Here is an 18,596-nt window from a genome sequence, read left to right as displayed (position 1 = left end):
TACCTACCAGTTAACTTAAGATTAATGTTGCATCAACGCTGTTAACTTAGCCAATAATACGTACATGGCATGCAAAACAACATTAGTTTTGCAATGCAAATGGCAAAAAAACTCTTAACACACGAGTACACAAGTTATATATTTTAAACAGGTAGGTACTGATGTACTGTAAAATGGGCGCAATGTACGAATTGGTGAACGTACAAAGTAAGAACATCAACATTAAGTATTTGGTTCACTGGACACGAGGTAAAGGCTGGATATAATTATAATGTCTCGTCGCGGAGAATGCATAAACCAGGCTAAAGTTCACAACCGATAACACCAGAAAGTGACGTTTTTTTTACCATTTTACAAGTAAATAATATTTTATTTCGAGTATAATTTGTTTATAAGGCATTTTTATTAGTATGATTCATACACGATGTAAGATTCCACTGATGTTATTTATTTTTATGACAGCTATTTCGGCATGCGAGTGCATTATCGAACTGTGTCGACAAAATCAAATACATATGTAAGTACAGCTTTTGTAAAGCGGGCAACAAAGCTAGAGTATGTTTTTAAGTAATTATTAATTTTTATTTATTATGTTATTTATATTTTGTATAAATATAGTGAGTGAATTTTTCTGACGTAGCGGGTTCAGAACATATGTAGCATGAAAACTAGGGATATTGTAAAAGTGACGTTTTATTGACAATAAATTGTCAATTTTACTGACTGATTCCGGATCGGTTAAGAACCTTGAATTTTCCAGTTCCACATACATTTTACTCAAGTTTATAAGTCACGGATGCTATTGTTGTTTTTATTTTATTTGATTTATTAACATATTTTACATAAAGTACCATTTGTATAAATTCTCTTGCTAAGCAAAGAACATTTTAAAGGTTTTTCATAATACGAAGGAAAATACGAGTATGGCTGTCTAGAAAACTTCATCTCAAGAACAAGACAAAGCGGTTTTCAAATGAAGCTACGGAAACGACGGGAATTCAAACCACTTCCCTAGTTTTGTAAACAATAGCGTCGATAGGACGGCTTATGTTTCTACCTACTTATTGTTTAAACATAATACAATGAGCATAGTTTAAAAGAAAAGGATTAATATGCTCAGAATTTATTCAAATCTGTTAAATTCTATAAAATCCGTTAAATTATAGAGGCCGTGTAACTATTGAACCTCGATCTGTAAATAAAAAATAATAATAAAATAAATAAGAAATGAAAACATAGATAAAATGCAACTATAAAATATACTTTATCGTAAGAGAAAAGTTTCCTCTTGTAAAAAATATTTAAAAATACATGAAAATTGAAAAGCGAAACGAGAACACTTCGCAGCTGACTTAAAGCAAACATCGCACTCTATAAAAAGAAAAACGTCCGTGAAAACTAAAGAAGCTAGAGTAATATTTCATGTTGTGCGCGCAAAACTGACTAACGACAAAATCTCGACAGGCGTGTTTACACGACCTATCAGTGCTTAACATTGAGAACTGCTAACTGCTTAGTATATTATTACGGGGAACGTACGTACATTTTGTTCACTATACATATAGTTTCCAGTTGAACTGCTTATTAAAATCTTCCATGTTTGTATGTTTCTTGATACTGATTATCATAAAATTGCTCAGTAAAAAATAGAGACCGCAAAAACGAACACAGACGTCATAAAGAAAATTTAAACATAATCTTGTTTTGTAAATGTTTTTATATGATAACTTGACGTTTGGTAGTAAGGAATATTATCGCTTACGCAAAATACATACGTTCTTAGTCACAAGACGCAAAAATTGCTGTTTCGACCTAAAAACTACGTGATATTTTTATATTTTCTTTCCTTATTTTCAATATACTATACCATTGGTAATATACTAGGGAGGGACGAAACGGATCCGGTTACTATCCGGTATCGGCATATCTGGCCCTTTTTAGTGGCAATTATCTAGCCGTATACCAGATATTAATTAAGCAAACCAAACGAAGTTTTAATCGCATATATATTTCCTCTTTTAATAAGAATTTGCGTTAGAAATCTAATACTTGATTTGAGGTAAATTGTAGTGCATAAAAATCGTCATTTTTTGGTAATAAGCCGCTAAGGAATAGCCGTTACACAGCCTAGCACACGCGGCTACGTGGAGACGAAAGATACGGCCACAGCACCCTTCGTTTGGCTGTTGTCTGTTGTGATTTCGTCAAAGTAGTTCCGAACACTTTTATGGATTCCTAGTTGTTAATAGTAATATTACTTTATTAATAGTAACATTATCATTAATATTTCTTTTCCTACGTGAAAAAGAGTCATCATCGGTGCTCTGCTGTGTTGTGACTTGAAACGCGCGCGAAACGCACAAACATTTTCGCCGAGTATCCGGTGTCCGGCCAAATCACTATCCGTTCATTTCTAACAAATAATATGCACACTGTGGAAGCACACCAAGTACTAACATTATAATTCGTAATTCAAGTACATAGTTACTTTTAAACTGGAATTTAATTATTATAATTTTGACATTATGAATAGAAATGTGTATAATTTAAAAACTAAAGGAAAATTTGCACAAAATAAGTCGAGGCAAGGATTACGCAACGTTGCGGGTCGTACCAACAGTAAACATCGAAGTCGAAGATGTAGCGATGTGGTGAATTATAATAATAAAAGCCTTAGTTAATAATATAACATACGATGATAATTATTACTTTAGTTCAGTATAAGATAGATATAATAGGAAATGATCTCAAGTAAATAATGGCATAGGTGCAGTGGGTACGAGAAGCATACCGTCATCACGGCGGCGGCGTGTCGCGGGGACACGAATTATGAATAAGGCAATAAAACGATGATGCGGTGTCGAGAGGAAGAGTGAGGAATGTAGAGTTATATCGGTCCACCGGGCTGGCCGGACTCCAACTCGCTTCCCGCGACTCTCGCTGACTCTCGCCTGTCTGACGATGTGGCCGAACTAAATCCTACCTATAGGTATTCGTCCCGTCAAAATTGCGAAATTAATTCGGTACTTATGAAAACTTTACTTAAATCGCCGCGGCTGTGAGAACTTACGATTGTCGAAACGAGTTTCCAAAAACGGTTTCAGAAACAATAAAATAGGTCACTGCCGACCGGTCGCGATTGCGCTTTCGCGTAATTGCGGCTGTGGCATTGTCATCGCGGGCTTCTTAACGATTTCCAGCCAAATTTTAGGGCTTTAACGGATCCGTTCGCGACGAACTGTGACCCGAATAATAAAACAGAATACCCCGCCGATAATTTATTCCGTTCAATAAAGTCGATTAGCATAATGCAAATATCTACCTACGGAAAGTATATCGACTTGTGTCTCTTACAGCCGGTGGCGAGCGGTGGTGCGCCGTTCATTGGGTCAGACTGTTCGGAGATATATCGCGATTGCGAAACTAAATAAGAGAAAGAATGACAAAAATCAGTACAAGCCGATTTATCTAAAAAAAAACATCTGTAGCGTGATGCAAGTATGATTTCTAAAAAAAATCTTTTATAGATTAGGAAATCAAAGCGACTCAACTCGTATTATGTATATGATAGGTACTGATAATATGAAGGGCTCTTAATATTGTAATAATAATTATCGGTAATTTACAAAGCGCCATTTTTGTAAAACTACTACCACAAGGGCTCTTAAATATTTCTCGAATAATGACGTGAGCAAAAATTGCAAAAATAAATTATTTTCAATAAAAGTAGCAGCGAGAATAGGTGTTCAAGAAAAAGAAGAAGAAATGAGAGCACTACAAAATAAACTGGGTTTTTCACATATAAAAATTGTATTTTAAGCCCATAAACTCATGTGAGTTGGAGAATGGAGACAGTACGCAGCGCGCCCCGTGCACGAATAGTGAACAGGCACAGCAAATAATGCAATGTTTAATAGTATGTTAATATGTGTACTCAGTCCTCGGCCGCAAGGATATCTCGCTATTCTACTTGTAAATTGGGTATTACTACAGCGGGGTACCGGCAACAACAGTTATGTCGGCTCTATCGACAGCCTCCAGGCAGGCGTCGCGTCACTGGCAACAGATGGAGTCATATTTGAGCTCTTTGTGAAAACCAGTTGGCATGTCGGGAGTCTGTGATGGAACGCTATTTCAAACAACTGACTAGCGAATTTTATATGAGTAACTAATATTACGCGGTAATTTATCATAAAAATAATACACGATTCTTTCAGCTAGTTTGTTCTCGAGCAACTTTCGAAAGATAAATTCATTACGAGCGTAATTAAGCGCATTTCACAAAACAATACGGTATTGTTATTCCGATGCAGAGATACCTTCCCATCCCGAGAGAAGACAAAAGCGCTAACACAATGTATGAGAAAAGTGGTTTCTACGTTTGACAATATCGATTTTCAGCAACAGTGTATGTCGCATACGCTCTCGATGTGTACTTAGCTTCACATTCTCCAATAACAAACATGTTCCGAGCGAACTTTTCCTCGTAAAATGTAAATCGAGAGAGTTTTCTATTATGAAAGCGACCTTGCGAGACGCGCGGAGGATGAGTTGGCTCGAGTGAATGATTGATGGAAACAGAAACCGCGTGAGACGGAAGGCCGTGGAACGAGAAAACAACGGACACGGTAAAAAAGTAAAGAATATAAATATTTATAAAAAACGGAGGTTAGAAACACACAGTCGCGAGGACGTAAGTGTACCGAGATAGATCCGGATTGCTCAAAGGACACAACATTACGGAAATAATCAAATAAAAAAGATTATTCACACTGAAAGTTAATTGTGAAATTATATTCTCGTGAGAATATTTGTTTTTTGCCAAGTGATATATTTTATCACACAAAGAACTCATATTATTGTTCCATAAACATCACGGGTTGTCCTACGCTACGTATATATTCAGTAGTGTACACACAAGGCAAAGGGTTTTTCACGATCTCTAAAGCTCTTTCATCTCTCAAGAAAATAAACGTATCTTAACAGTATTTTGTATTTTTTTTTGTATTTGAATCGTTTATGAATGTAATCTCCTCGTAAAATGGGTTCTGAAAAAAACATTAATTTATTTCTTATATCTTCATGATAATGTACACATATTTGGAATCGCGCGTTTACGATGCAACACGCAGTGGTTTCTTCGTAACAATAAACTATAAACAAGCATCACCTCCCAACTTAATGAGGTTTGGTTAAATTACAATGTTCCGAAATTGTGCGGCGGTTTTGTGTCGAGTAACGGGTATTCGCAGCTGCTGCACCGCGGATAGCAGATAGCAGACTCCTAGTGGAGCGAGCAGTGTGGAGTATGGAGGGCGGAGGTAGAGACAGCTAACTGTACGAACAAGACGCTGATCTCCGCGTCGTCCCGCGGACCACTTTCTTGCTTAACAGACACCGAGAAGGAGGTCAGATTAAATCAGTCCTCAGCGAAGGATCGGACATTCAACGGAGTAGCCTTTTCCGAGAAAACGGGAACAGAGGATTAGTGTAGATATTATCTAAATCTTGACTGGCGTTCAGAGTTTAGGTATTCGAACTAAAACACAATTATGAAGATCAGACTGACATTGTGACTTGTTATCTGGTTTTCATACAACGTAATATTATTATCTATAAAATCTAATGCCTGGGGAGAATTTAAACTGTATGGCTAGTAAAAACCTATATCTGAACGTGTTGGAGTTGTAATCTTGGAGAAGGATGAAACGAATTGGTTGAATGAAAAAAATAATAATAATAAAAAATAATAAAATATATATATATATATATATATATATATATATATATATATATATATATATATATATATATATATATATATATATATATATATATATATATATATATATATATATATATATATATATATATATATATATATATATATATATATATATATATATATATATATATATATATATATATATATATATATATTATTTTTTGACATCTCATCAAAGATGAAGAAGAATATGGAAGTCTGGGCATTTACGGGGCTTACGACCGTCATAGGCTGGTTTGAGTGATCACTTTACACACGTGTAACATTCACCAATTCTACCCATTATTGACAACCACACTACTCAAATTCTTGGAAGTTCTATATATATGAACCAATTTAGAAACCTTGTTCATGAATCACTAGGACTTCACTAGAGACATCTATTGGTGAGATGTAAAGAAGCTTTTAATTAAGCAGAAACTCTTATATTAGTATGTGAGATCCGAATCCTGGATTATAATCACACACATGAGAAACGCCAGAAAATACCATTTTCATTTTTATTATTAAGCTTATAATTTGACCAGATAATTTATTTACAACATTTTGAGTGTGTCCAAATACTTGTTCACAAAATCTGGATTATCTCCAATTACAGGAGTTATTTTCATATTATTTTTTGACATCTCATCAAAGATGAAGAAGAATATGGAAGTCTGGGCATTTACGGGGCTTACGACCGTCATAGGCTGGTTTGAGTAAGCCCCGTAAATGCCCAGACTTCCATATTCTTCTTCATCTTTGATGAGATGTCAAAAAATAATATGAAAATAACTCCTGTAATTGGAGATAATCCAGATTTTGTGAACAAGTATTTGGACACACTCAAAATGTTGTATATATATATATATATATATATATATATATATATATATATATATATATATATATATATATATATATATATATATATATATATATATATATATAACCTTATGTCAGGACATATCGCTCACTCCTTTCAAGAACGTCATAAATAAAATAAAAACTTGATTTTTCAGGAGAACGTTTTTAAAGTTTAAAAACATAACACAATGTATTAAAAATAAATATCAAGTCACTTCTTGAACTTTTTACTGTGCAACAGATCTTTTTAGGTATAACCTGAAGGTTTTTTTCCATTTGAAAAATATTTAGTATATTTAAAACATAATTAAAAAACACCTTTTCTTCAAAATGCAAAAATAACATTTTCTGCCCTGTAGCGGGTAAATATTAAGTCAAAAATATGCCTCTTTTGCTGGGATATAGTACATTTTCTGGACATTCCGAAAACATGCACAACTGAAAATTGACGATTTTTGATTTATGACGTTCTTGAAAGGAGTGAGCGATATATGCATCTTACGACACGACGACTTTACCTTATCACTACCATAAAAGAGAAAATAAAAGGGAAAAGAGAAAGACAAAGAACTTTGAGGGGAGAGAAAATAAAAGGCAGGCATTGTATCGTTTAAAGTTACAAAAAAACCTAATTTGGAGATCGATGGAAACCGTTGCATAGACGAGAGTTTAGGTCCTAAATCTGATGTAATAAAAAAATAATCTCTAACAAATATAATATAACATGAGTATTGTATCATATGTACTTGTAAAACAATACTATCGTTAAGTGCTTATGTTTTTAAGGAAACGTATTGTAAAATGCAAATCAATAAGGTCAATATTTAGAATCGGCACCTACTATAAACATGTTTAAATACCGTTTAATTCAAGATAATTTGCTAGAACAACGACAATGTATTCGGAACAACATAAACATAGTATTTAGCGACAGTGAAACCAAACCAACATTCCATCTTGTTTCATCTGTGCCGTTGAAGAATATTAGACATTATTTTTTCTATAAAAAGGCATCCACATAACCTCAGTTTAAACCGGTGTAAGTTCGTCTCCAAGCACAATAATCAATCTCTCTTTAGGAGGACCGTTAGATAATTTATTTGAAAAAAAAGTCTAATATAAGTGGTTTCGCATATTACAAAGATGAATGGAAACAACGTACGTCTTGCTAAAAGATGTCAAAACTGATTCTCTCTCTACTCTCCCGAGATAGAATCAGTTCTGACATCTCTTAATATGTATATCCAGGTTTATCTGGTTCGAGTCCAACACCAGGAGAAAGATACACAATCAGCTGATGTGTGGGTGGCGGGTGGTGGGTGGCGGGTACGCGCGCAGTGGGTACTCGGTGGCCAGCGGGAGAGGACAGGTAGCGCGCAGGTAGGAGCGGGCACCGCTGCCTCTCGGCCACTGACCTCGCGACTCCACGCCACTCTTGGGCCGCAAGAACTTACTCGCGGTGAAACATCTCTTCGATTGGACGACTTGCCAAATATTGTAATTACGTAACGGCGACAGAAGTGGGTAACTCTCTAACTACGGAAACACACGGTATAAGCAAAATATATACTATAATATCTCATTAGTAGGCGTTTACAGCGCGTAAAAAAAGTACGTTTTTTATTTATGTTTTAAGTGGGAGCATCTCGTCGTGAGTATCCAATTGAATTTCGGTTAGAAATTGGAAAAAAACATCAATGTTGCCAATATCATAAATAATGGAATCAATAATAACAATCTAAAAACATGCTATTGTAGAGTTCGAAAATCTAAATTTTAAATTTTGCGCTAAGAAATCATGGTGATTGCCAAACTCTCATCAATATTGATAATATTATTGTTCCACAAATGTCACGCGGTATCGCAGAAATGTACCCAGGGTAAAAGGTTTAAGTAATCTCATGATCTATGTTGCGCGCTTTTTATATTGCATTAAAAGACTGGCCAGTCTGTCATCTGCGAGTTATAATGGTCCACTTACCATATTTACTTATATAAACATAAATTATTAGTTAGATTCGATGCAGCGTTGACTCGATCATTTATTACATTAGAAAGTAAGGTAATTATCAGTCTCAGTTCCAGTTTGTTGGATATTTGATGTTAGATTTATATTTGATAGCGTAAGTGAAGCAGCACAGAGTGAAGGAGTTACTGCGATATGGAAAAGGAAATGGTGGAGGAACAGTAGGGGAGAAAGAGGGCACTAATGCTATTCCCCTTTCTAGCCGGGCGCTAGGAGTTGGATATCTGAATTCATACAGGCGCTCGTGCAAGTCCCTCGAGATGTGAATTCATAAAGCAAAAATAATCAGTCAGTGTTCAAAGACAAGCAGAAAAATCTGCAGACATAATTTTTATGACAAATTTAGGCAATACCTCGAGATTACGTGAATAAATTGAACATTTTAAGCTACTGTGTACTATTAAAGAAGAAAAAAGAAAGCGAGAAACTAGGAAATGGCGGTAGATACACACTTAGTCTTGAGTTTCGAGTAAGTATGGAAGCCTCAGGGCGAGTGTGCATACAATGGATAGTGGGTACTGTTACACAATATTGCTAAATGTTACATGTGAACCAATAACGGTGCATTGAACCTCGTTCTAACTCCTTGGCAGGTTAAACTGAACTCTAGATACAATCTGGTAATTAGTCCATCGGCAGATTCTAATTGACCCTTAATTAAACTACTTACACTAGAGCAGTAACCATCCGATCAGAACAATGATAACTAATTTTCTTACTCTGCTGTTGATCTAGAATTTGTTCTGCCAACAACGGGTAAACAAAGGTCCTCGTAGTGAAAGTCTAATTTTCATCAAATTCCAACATTATTTTATATTCTAAAGGGAAGTTACTAGTTATTATTAATAAACAAATTACGAATGCTGATCAAACAAAAATTTGGAAGCAATGGATATCAATTGTCAATATCATACGAGGACAGCACAGGACTACGGTATCGAGCCAACGATTTTAACAGCTACCTGATGAAAATACTCCAATTTAGCATGAGGCAATTTAAAAAATAAGAATAAAAACAAAAGATTAGATTGAGTTGATAATGTAACTTTAATCTATGATACTCATGGATTAATATTTTTTTGCATAATCGAATAAGTGATGATTATAGCACATATGTACATATAAACTTGCTGTTTAAGGCCACTTTCTTTACGCGGTTCGTTTTTTGATGTGACGAAATCATGGCTGCACGCGTACCTACAAAGAAATACTCGCATTGCGTACGGAGCATGGTCACGCACACGCAGCCAATGACAGAGATATTTAGAAATTTCTCTCCCATGGAGAAAAATGAAAGTGGAGAATCTTTGAGACGCAGATGACCGCGGCATGGCGCATGGCCAATGAAGAAAGGGATTGATCTCGATGGTATGGATAAATAATATCGACGCGCTGTTTACGTCATCTATTAGGGAAGAACTAAGGTGTGTACCTGTAACAGTACTTTTGCGTACTGATGTAAGGTCGCGACGATTGAGAAATATTTATTTGCGTAGTGCAGGCATTTAATGAAGTAATACAGGAAATTAAAAGTAGAAAAAGTTCTGCATTTTACTGGAACTAATTGAGATAGTAAAATATAAGAAAAAACTCTAGTATAAAAATAAATAAATAAATTTTACTAGAAAGAAACGGTGACGATAAAAATTAAATTTAAAATTATATATTAACTAAAGTATAATGAGCAGTAGATGACAAACATCAAATAATTTATATGTTGAATTAAACGACACATACAAATTAACAGGGTCCAAGTTACACAAGCTAGTACGAGTATGAGTATGCAGCTCCGAGTGCTCTAGCCATTGCTGCTATTCTGCTTGTATTACCTTCCAACTTACATTACTCGCTCATAAAGTGATGTTCTTCACCTTGAGCTCGTTCACTTATGTCATCTGTATGTTCCACACCTTGCCTTCGTGCAATTGGCAACCAAGGTGACAGTGGGTCGAGCCATTTCGGCCCGGATAAGCGTTAAGGAAAAGAAAAAGGTTCCCATATTTTTTCGAGCCCCCGCCGAAGCATTTTGGTCGTGGGCTCTCTAAATTTTCCTGTCGGGTTTTTAGGATTAAAAAGTATTTCGACAATACTGGGGTGCGGGGAAGTTTTGGTATAAATTTAGTTTTTTTTTAGTTTTTCACGTCTTTTTAGAAAAAAAAACAAAAAAGTCGTGGATGAATATTGTGATGGAATTTATTTTCTGTTTTGAGAATATGGTTCCACTAGGATGAGATGAAAATCCTCAAAAAGGGGACGGATGGGAGGGGGTACCTGATTTTGATTTATGTTCAGAAGCATCTATCTAAAATAATGGAATATGTACGAGTTTATAATAAAACGGTCACATTATTATTATCCTTACAAAAATATATTATTTAATATTTTTTACGTATGTTATTAATTTTTCAAACCTATTTATTAAATTTAACTCTTTTCATTTCTCACCCTTCTACCAGTCTTTTATGGACACCAAATTGCGAAGTATTAAAATATTTACAGTAGGTCCAGGGGAGGATACGAACAATACAATGTACATACTCCATACTCGTACAGAGGTACCAAAACTACTGTATTATATTCGCTCTACAATGGGGAGTCCGCCATCGCCTGTCGTTTCTACTCTGATCAGCATTTCCTCTTAAATTTATCCACACACAAATAACGTCGTACAATAAACGACGTATCATGAAGTTCAGTTATGATGCACTAAAATAGACCGAGAGAAATCTCTCCCGGCTGGCCGCACACATTATTTTACCTTTATTTACAAACGAATCGCAGACAAATTAATGAAAACAATAAATCCGCGGCGTATTTGTATCAACACGAACTAATATGTATCACTTTTAATTCAGAAAAAATGTATTAATTCACGGAAAACAATAGGAATCTCATGAGAACGGCGACAGCGCGAGATGTAACCACTCACGGGAAAAGTATTTGACCAACTGACAGCTGGTTTAGTTGTGCACAATTCCGTCAGAGCGCCGAACATGTTTAGTTTGTTAAATGGTCGCCAGAGTGCCGTATACCCCTCCCGCGGGATATCTTCTCGGTGAGTTTAGTACAGCAGTCCATTCTCCTCTCCCCCTCTCCTTGCCACGCCCTGTCGGCTCCTATTATAGGGGATAGGGGATAAAGATAATCACAGGAGGGTCGGAGAATACATAATCCAGGGGTAAATGAACTTTTTCAACAAATAGAGTAAATACACTAGATAAATTAACGTAGGTATCCCTTCAAAATATAAATTAATTTATAGAATTTTAAAATACTATTTGTGTAATTTTATTAAACATTTGGGAGATATATTTTATGGCACATAAATTAAGTACCTACTCGCCGATCTGTATTGACTACAAATTTTGCTTTAATTTTTACCATGATTTAAAAAAACTATTCTTAATATTAAATTGAAAGGTTTTTTGATAAGTTTGAGAATGAAATCTAGAAAAAAATATGTATTACGCGTTACATAATCACCAAAGTAACAAACTCTAAACTTTAACTACTACTACTACTACTACCATCACGCCGTTTCCCCGCAGGGGTAGGCAGAGAGGATGGAACGCCACACTCTTCTGTCCTGACATACACTCCTAGCCTCCTTCACATCCATACATCTAGTCATACATGCCCTCCGATTACGCAGACTTTTGACACCGCCAGCTTTTAGGTTCTGATTGATCTGATCGTGCCAAGTCTTTTTCGGTCGTCCACGTTCTGTTTTCCCTCTCACATTCGCCACATATATTTTCTTAGTCATTCTCTCGCTATCCATTCGCTCCACATGTCCATACCACCGCAAAGAGCTCTTTCTAATCTTTTCAATTATTCCTCGTTCAGCCTTACATTCCTTTCTTATATCGTCGTTTTTAATTCTGTCATACAATGATTTTCCACACATTCGTCTGAGGGAGCGCATTTCAACAGCATTCACTCTGCTTTCATCCTTCCTTTGCCAGTTCCATGTTTCGCTTCCATATATATATACAAAAATACGTTGCACAATAATATTAAGCAGGTTTTCTTTACTCGGTTATATTTTTAAAATAAAAAATACTCGTACAATTAAAATTCACTAAATTATAATATACTTTAACACACCGCCCTCATGATAACACGTGCAATGGAGGCTGAAACTCTATTGTGTGGCTCTAAATATCGGCATAAAAAAGTACAATATCTCACAAATAAAGAACATATAAATGGTAGTGATTATCTCCAAAAAAAACATATTTTCATTTTAACGGTATGAATCGACAACCAGTTTACCGGTTGAATGCCTTAATTGCTAAAGTTGTCGGAAATAAAAGTCTAAAAACAAAATTTAAGTTATCTGCAAGACACAAATTTAAGTAATTAAGTATTAAATATATTTAACAGTAGCAGAGAATCTTGTCTTCAATTAAATGACATTAACGTGTTGGCGTTCCTTATAAACAGCCCTTGAACATTGCCTTTGGCCTGCAGCCGGTGGGTAGTAGGTACCATTGTGCATGTTGAGACACGTGACCCGAGGTAATTATAGTAGTCATTATTACTATTGATTTTCCAACAAAAGGATTTGCTTACTGATGACACGTATGTTATATTGCGAAGCCATTATTGAATAAGCATTTCAAGTTGAAGGGGTGAGTGTTAGTTCCTACAGCCACTCCACCGCGCACATACCTACCTACCCTTAGTATGTAGTCAGCTCTGTGTTCTGTACGAGCTCTAATTGGATGTGCATAATCACTAATCGCTAATCACTTTAGCCCTCACCTCGACGAGTCAGATAAAACTCACCGACTTATATTTTTATTATCTAGCAAATGATCTTCGCGAAATTCTTTAAATACCAAACCGTATCAATGTTCAATGAATATGTACTAACCACATGAAAAGATAAACTACGTGCAATAAAATTAATGAAAATATGGCCCCTATTCGCACCTAAATGGTGCATAGGGCACCGCATCGAATCGACGCGGTGATAACTTAATCGTAAATCGCCCTTGCCTTCAAAGATTGTAATGATTTTTTTATTAATAATCGTTCTAAATATATAATAGAACCTTTTAGTAAAATGCTATCTCATTATACCGATTGAACGTTCTGAACGGGATTGATTTTTAATGACCGATCATTTTCGAAGCATGAAAATTATACAGAAACCCCATTTTCTGCTAAGTGTGTGTATTTTCAATGTTTAAAAAATCTTCTAATTCTGCTGATTTTTTTCTCGAGCAGAAGGCAAAACTTTTAATCGAATCTCAATTTCTACCATTACTATTTGGACTGGGTCACCCGAGCTATTTTCACATAAGCGGACCGTAAGATAAAAAATGTGAACTCACAAATACGTCTGTTGTGTGAGTGATAAGTGTGTAAGTGTGGGGAAATTGACTGGGAGGGAGAAACCTCCCCACTCCTCAATCGAGAAAACGAACCTTTTTTTCTTATTTTCCTATTTGCCGAAGATACTCCTTTTCAAGTCGCTGTTAAAACTTTTCCTGCTTTCAATATAACATAATTATTAAATACCTTTCTTTAGTATGTCACACTTGGCCATTATGGTTTAAGATATTCTTAACATTGTAGTTACAGCATATAAAAATTTTTAACATAAAAAGAAATTAAAACATAAAAAATAAGTCGGTACTTTATCCCGTCTGTGCCTTTGAACAAAATTAATTTTGGAGTTTCAAAAAAAATTCCCATTAAAATATGAAGAAAAGAATGATATTTCGTAGATAATAATCCAGGGAGACCATGATAAAATCAGACGATCTTTAATGTTTCTAGGCGCGTGATATTCGTAGCTTTTATTAAAAGTAGTGCCACCCACTCCCTACCTCACTATATCCTGACGCAACGTCACCCTGCTACCACCACCCGCTACCCACTACAGACTACCGAGTCCAGACTGCGTGTCTGCTGTCAAGTAATTTAGGGCAAAATCCTACAATGTTGTGTCTATCACAAAAAAAAAACACAATCGAATTATGCAGCTTCGACACAACATGCAAGTGTAATTACTGTACTTCTATACTTTCCAACTAAGTCCTTTATTGAAAATCCCTTGGCAAACTTAAATTTCGAAGGGTAAAAATATGATTACAATATGTAAATACACGAAAGGTAAATTCTTGTCCAAATAAGTATGTATATTTATATATACATGTGTATAGCATTCAATAGTAAACGATAGTTTATGTCACATTGCTAAGTATTAGACTTAGTAGGTACTTGTATGGATGGATGTTGCAAACATGAATATAGTGTGCAGTAATTTGTATAAAGCTTTCCAGCATTGGAATCCAAAAAACATGAAAATATGAATAAAAAACTTCCGTTATAGTTACCCAGTTTGTGCTTACTAGGCAGGTACCTAGAGCTTGTAGGTACACTAAAAAGCCGCTCGTTATAACAGCACCCGCATATTATAATTATTGGTTTCAATTGAGAACTTGCACGACACGGCTGAACTGCGATATCCACTACCAAGGGCAAAATGATAATAGTAAAAACTATACGCTATGCTTATTAGCAATATGTAACGTTTACCCAGCAAAGAACTTAAAATTCGGATTATAATAAATATAATGTTGCTATTTACAAGGATTAAAAATAACCTAAGAAGACTACAAACAACTTTAGTATTCCGCGGTTAAACGATAGATTCACGCGTGCTTTTAGCTAATGAGATCTCTATGATGTAAGCGGGAAAATGAATTATATTTACATTTAATTTGCATTCAGAGAAAATAAATTTAAAAGAAGTCCATATCTAGATTGGTTGTCTTTTGTACCTCTCAGATATCTGCAAGATAACGCTTAAAATTAGGTTAGAAAATATCGACGTTTTTAAAACATTACATTCTCATGAATACTTGTGATCGCAAATTTGAACTATCAATCAAACAAATGTCGGGTTTAATATTGTTCGATTGACAAATAGATTTATGTGATGATAATAGATTTTAATAAAAGAAGCAAAACATTTAAAAAGCACTAGAAAAAAATGCTGCAAATTTGAAATGGGTTCAAAATTCACAGCGTAATGTTTCTACTGAAGACATAAAAAATAATTTAAATAAAACAATTATCTTAATAAAAATATAATTCTTAAAAAAAAAACTAAAGGAAATATTGTAATAAATGTTTCTTGTTGTACATGCTTAGATAATTTTGTAAAATAATACTCCATTTTTATGAAATAAAAACTTATAACTTATTTCCCTGTGAAATATTTTTAGGATTTCAAATAAATGTAGCCAAGTCACGAATTTTCGAAAGAAGATAGACGAAGAACACGAACAAGCAGGAGATTATCGATAATTTAGTGGAGAAGTTTTCGTGGTTGGTGGAAAATAATATTACAGAACTCGTAAACTTCAGTCAGCTATCGGTAGATAGGCGCGGAATTACTATTTATACGAAAAATACATAAAAACACAAAACATACTATGTTTATTAAGAAAGGATATCGGCGAAAGGCCTTGAGGATAAAGGTGGCTGAAATGAAATAATTCTGATGAAATAATTTCAATGAGATTGGAAAACAACTATATAAGCGAATATCAATTAGGGATTATCAAAAGTGCGATGTCCAAGCTTCAAGAGATATGGAATATTCCAGGAATATCTAAAAGCAATAAAAATGTTCTTTGTAAAGGTTTCATTTTCACAATTTTAGTACGAAATAAGTGGGCGCTTAAAACCCAAAGAAAGAAATAAAATTGATGCCTTAGAAATATGATTCTGCAGATGCATAGATATATAATATCTAAGTATTTCGCATACCGTGTACGTGTACACCTAGACGCACCGTTGCATTGCATTCATTATGCACTTTCTGTATGCGACTAAATCTCTACCATGTGTCGCAGGCGCATCCGGCAGTATAAAAGAAAGCAAGCTTGTGTGGTCATTAATTTTTTTTTACTGACCATTTTCAAGTAACATCTCCAATTGAGTTAACTTTTGCAAGACCTTCTATATCGTTACATATTTTTATGAGCAAATCTAAAAATCCGATGATCTGTTATATAGGTATTAGGTATATAGTATTAGTTTTTTGTACGAATTATATTTATGTTTAAATTCATCAATTGGATTTTATATTCCCAGAGGGTAAAAATAAATCTATTTATTTATTCATTATTCATAACTATTGTTCATACAATCATATGACTAGTGACATTGTTTCTTTGATTTTTCGCTGTAAGATTTATTAATCAACAAATTTAACAATGAAACATTAGATTTAACGATCAAGAATATACTATGTCGATAAGATTAAAAAATAAATAAAATGGTGGCGATGGATTTCAAGAAAGCATCAAAAATACAAATTATTACGTGTATTGATGCTGGGCGTGACGCCATCATTTCCCTGGAAGTCAAAACCATTCAAATTCGCGTTATTAAAAAAAATATATTACTGATATTATGACAACATGTTTAGACTAACTCGAGAAACATGAAGTTATATGTATTATAATTCGAGAAACTCGAGAGAAGTGTTTCTAGAATCAGGTTATTTAGAGCGGGAGACTCAAGAATATTCCCGGATATATACGAGTATGTTATTATTCTCTCGTCTGGAGCAGTCATCTTCCTTTACTCGGGAAAGTGGAATATGTACTGAACATGAGGTGGCGAAATTATAAATACTTCTCCAGTGTTACGACATATTTTATATAACGTGCCATCTATTCATATTATTGATATCAGATTACCATTCAGTTTACTATACATTTTCTCAACTGGGTTGAAATGCCAGTCGATGAGATATGAAATAAACTGCTGAACACGTTGTTATCAAGTAAATACATAAAAAAACGTTTTTAAAAGTAATTTGTCTATTTTTTTTTAAAATATAAAGATGTAACAGATTAAACATTTATAATTTTTCTGTTCCTTAATCCATGTACCTACTTACATGTTTTAAGTGTATTCCTACTATTTGTGTTGAGTAATATTGATATTTTAATCATCCCAAATTCTAAAATCAGAACTCCTCATTGTTAGATAAATAAAATAAAACCCTTATGCGCACCCAATGATGCATAGGGCACTGCGTCATATAAACGCAGTGTTATCTTGATCGTTTACACATGAAGGAAAGGTGATCAGCCTTCCGCTTCAGGTACCAGTCCAGGGTAATATTGAATAAATATTACAGTGAAAAAATCACTTATATTTATTTTACCCCCCTTGGGAATCGAACCCGGGACCTCCAGAACGTAGCCGAGCGTGCTGACCATTACACTACGGAGGCGGACATTGTTAGATATTGTGCGAGTAAAAAAAGATAACACATTGAGGCTTGCATTTAATTGATGTATGATTTTTTATTCACTGTAATTTTTACCATACTTCCCAGTCTATTTTTTTACAAACGGTTTTCAGGTCTAAATCGAGGAGATAAAAATATTTATGACTTACATTGACTGGAAACTCTAAAAAGAATTACAGGGTGCTGATTTTAAGTTTTCTTTGATTGACATGGCTGATGACAACCCCAATATAATGGATAATATGGACGATTTTGTAAACGTTGCCACATCCAAATTTAATCCTAAGGCTTCCCACAAGTACTCCTTAGTGGCAATATAAATAATCGATAGTAGCTCTATCTATAAAATGAATAGCACTTCGATTAATACAATTTGCGAACTAAATATTATAATAGTAGCTAAATTTAGATGACTTTTCTTGCAAAATTGCTATTGCGCCTGTTGTCATGCAATACGTGCGACGCGACCAAATTCTTCTATCGAGACATCCGAGATGGAGAATTAGAAATGTGCAATTAATCGAAAAGAATAACAAAACAATAAATAAACGATTTTGTAATAATACTAAAAACAATTTGGTTTACACATGTATTTACTATCTAAAACTTCCAGCATATCTTCAATTCGTATCTTCATTTTAAAATAATTT

General features: G+C 34.5%; 1 protein-coding gene across 3 annotated transcripts in view; it reads right to left on the bottom strand.

Moving 5' to 3' along the window:
• The window catches only part of LOC148308326 (uncharacterized), a 64,404-nt gene that overhangs the window by 37,956 nt on the left and 7,852 nt on the right, over positions 1-18,596 (bottom strand). For 2 of the 3 annotated variants that reach the window (XM_088261882.1, XM_088261881.1), the window contains exon 1: positions 11,416-11,607. The exons of the other annotated variant lie outside the window; for it this stretch is intronic. The gene's annotated coding sequence lies outside the window, so the exon portion shown is untranslated. Of the gene's footprint in view, positions 1-11,415; positions 11,608-18,596 lie in introns of those variants that run through there. 3 annotated transcript variants of the gene reach the window in all.

Source organism: Brachycentrus maculatus, unplaced genomic scaffold (assembly GCF_059751285.1).
Source record: "Brachycentrus maculatus isolate JH-2025_06_01 unplaced genomic scaffold, ASM5975128v1 h1tg000169l, whole genome shotgun sequence".
NCBI classification, from domain to species: Eukaryota; Metazoa; Arthropoda; class Insecta; order Trichoptera; family Brachycentridae; genus Brachycentrus; species Brachycentrus maculatus.
The sequence above is the reverse complement of the archived record's forward strand: the minus strand, read 5'-3'. Positions and strand labels throughout refer to the sequence as shown.